Genomic DNA, 3,227 nt, shown 5'->3' with positions numbered 1-3,227 from the left:
ATTGTCTTCCTTCATACTTTTTGTATATCAGGCTAACCTGTGGACGAAGATGGCCCTATTTTGACAAACGAGATGAATTTGAAAACTTGAACGGATTGTTGGTCTAGAAACTGCAGCAAGAGTGGAGGTGGAACATCAATTGCTATCCTAGCCGAATGAGCTTAAGAACATACGGGTCAGGCAGTAAGCTATGAAAGATGCTCATCAAGCAGAGATACACCGATATGTCGACGTTGCTGTAATCAAGGACTTAAAGGTAAGGATTACTAGGAAGATCTCGCAAGGACAAGAGATTACTTGAGGCTGGAGAGACAAACCAAGGTAAAGGTAGGTCAAGCTCTCGCTGTCTTGAAAGAGGAATAAGAGGGCGTGTTGGCTTTGGAGCGAGATGTTTGGGCAACATAGCAGAAAGATCTTCGTTTAGAGGTTAAGCAACTTCGATAGGAAGCTGATCCAAGAAAGAATATGCGCATCACGGATTTCCAGCAACTTACCGACATGTATGTCTCAGAAATATCGATGTTCCAAGATGACCATAAGATGTTGCTCGCAGAGGAGTACGAAGAGGGATATTGTTAGAGTATACATAATCAAGCCATCAGGATTGTGACATGTGTCAAAAGGTGAAAGGATAGGATACAAGAATTAGTTAGTTAGTTAGTCCAAGGCTAACCCGTGTAAAAGGATATAAAGTGAATGTAACCATCAGAAAGACTACAAGAAAATATACAGAAAGAATTTTATCTCTATCTCTCTCTCTCTCTCTCTCTCTCTCTCTCTCTCTCTCTCTCTATTTCTTTACTCTAAGATCTTCTTCTTCCTTCTGAGTGTTCTGATCTTCTGATGCATTAATAGAGATAACAGTACTATGGTTAACATGGTATCAATCGCCCGAATTGCTTAGACAGCTTCTTCGTTTCTGGTTTATTGTGCTTCCGCGTCGTCTCTTTTCTCTGTGTGACTTCTTTGTGATTTTCTGGGCATTCTCTTCACTCTTACGGTCTCTGACTTGGTTGGGTTTTTCTTGCCTACCAAGTGTTTGTTTTTATTCCTCAGAGACAATTTGTCATAATGGTTACAGCTTCTCAACTACAAATCTTGCAGTCTCCGATTACTGGGTTGATTTCCTCTGTATCATCCTCTGTGTCGGTTAAGTTGGATGATTCTAACTATCTTCCATGGCATTTTCAAATGAAGTTGATGCTTGAAGGATATGGGATAATGGGTTTTATTGATGGCTCGACGTGTTGTCCACCTCAATACTCATGTGATTCTGAAGGTTTATCTGGTGGTGTTGGTTCAAGAATTGAGACGGATGATTACAAAGTATGGAAGATGCATGATAGGGCACTTATGCAGCTTATCACTGCAACGCTATCGTCTATTGCTATTTCTTGTGCGATTGGGAGTATCAGTGCGAGAGATTTGTGGGTTCGTCTTCAAGAACGGTTTTCTACGGTTAGCAAGACTTCGATTTTTCAACTCAAGTCCGATCTTCAGACCATCAAGAAAGGGGCAGATTCTGTGACTCAGTATCTACAGAGAATTAAAGAGGCACGGGACTATCTTGCAGCTGCAGGGGTTAACTTTGAAGATGAAGACATTGTAATTTTGGCTTTGAATGGTTTATCAGCGGAGTATAACACATTTCGGTGTGTAATTCGTGGTAGAGAGAATGTGATTTCTCTTAAAGAATTCAGGGCTCAATTGCTTGCAGAAGAAGCAATTATTGAGCACAGTTAAAGCTTACAATTTCCTACTGCATTGTTTGCTAAGAATCAAGGTTCTAATGCTGGAGGTGCATTTTCTGAATCTCAGGGAGTCTTTAATTCTGGTTTACAGGGTTCAAATGGTTTTCATGGGAACTCTGGTTCCTCTCAGTTCTTTAATAGTGGTCACAAGTCTAAGTACAAGGGTAAAGGCAAAGCTGGGAACTTTCAGGGTCAGAAATATTTTAACAATCAGGGACAAAGGTATTTCAACTCGAAACCTGTGGTTCATGATTTTACTCCTGGAATTCTTGGTAATCCCTCTCAGTTTCATCATGTTGTATGTCAATTATGTTCCCAACAAGGACACAGTGCTGCTACATGTGTGTATAGAACCATTGACACATCTGAGACTTCTGAGAAATGCCAAATCTGTGATCGTAGTAATCATACTGCCAAAACCTGTTTTTATAGGAATAAGCATGGATCTCAACCTTCACAAATGACTGCTATGCAAGCTACGTTTCCTGGTTATATGCCGACTCCATATATGTCTTCTATGATGCCTGTGGTTTCTCCTCCCATGTCCACTATGATGAATATGATGTCCTCTAATTGTGCATCAAATCCTCCACCTTCTGCACATATGGCCACTTCTAGTGCGTATGCCCCTGTCTATATGCATGCCTCAACTTCTCATGATCCTGTCCTATCTAATTCTGCAACTCCACAAGTTTGGCTGACAGATTCCGGGGCTACTAATCACATGACAAATGATTTCAGTAATTTGTCTCTAGCATCTCCATATCCAACTAATGAGACTGTTCAAACAGCAAATGGGGAAGGTTTGCAAGTCTCTCATATTGGGAACTCTATTATTCAGCCATCATCGCAGCCTCTCAGATTAAATTCTGTTCTTTACATTCCAAAATTGTCTCATAATTTATTGTCAGTTCATAAAACATGTCTTGACAACAATTGTTGGCTAATATTCGATGCTTATTGTTTTTGGATTCAGGACAAAACCACAGGGAGAATATTGTATAAAGGTCCCTGCAGCAATGGACTGTATCCAATTCCTTCATTTCCTCGTTTATCATCAGGTTCATCATCTCATCTCCAAGCTCATCCACCTGTTGCTCTTCTTGGACATATTGTGACTTCAACCTTATGGCATTGCAGACTAGGTCACCCGTCTAATCCCATAGTGTCTCTTATTCTTCGAAAGTCAAAAGTTGCTGTTAAAACAGATGTGTCACCTACTGTTTGTCAAAGTTGTTTAGAAGGGAAATTTAGTAAACTTCCTTTTTCTCATACCTCTACAAAATCTGTAATACCATTCGAAATTGTACACAGTGATCTGTGGGGACCTGCACCTAGTGTATCTATAGATGGGTTCAAGTATTATGTCCTCTTTGTTGATGAGTGTACCAGATTCTGTTGGCTATTTCCCTTAATAAATAAATCTGATCTGTGTTCAGTGTTTGTTAAATTCTACCATTTTATCTTTACTCAATT

This window comes from Malus domestica, chromosome 14 (genome assembly GCF_042453785.1).
Source record: "Malus domestica chromosome 14, GDT2T_hap1".
Taxonomy (NCBI): Eukaryota; Viridiplantae; Streptophyta; class Magnoliopsida; order Rosales; family Rosaceae; genus Malus; species Malus domestica.
Note: the sequence above shows the minus strand (reverse complement) of the source record.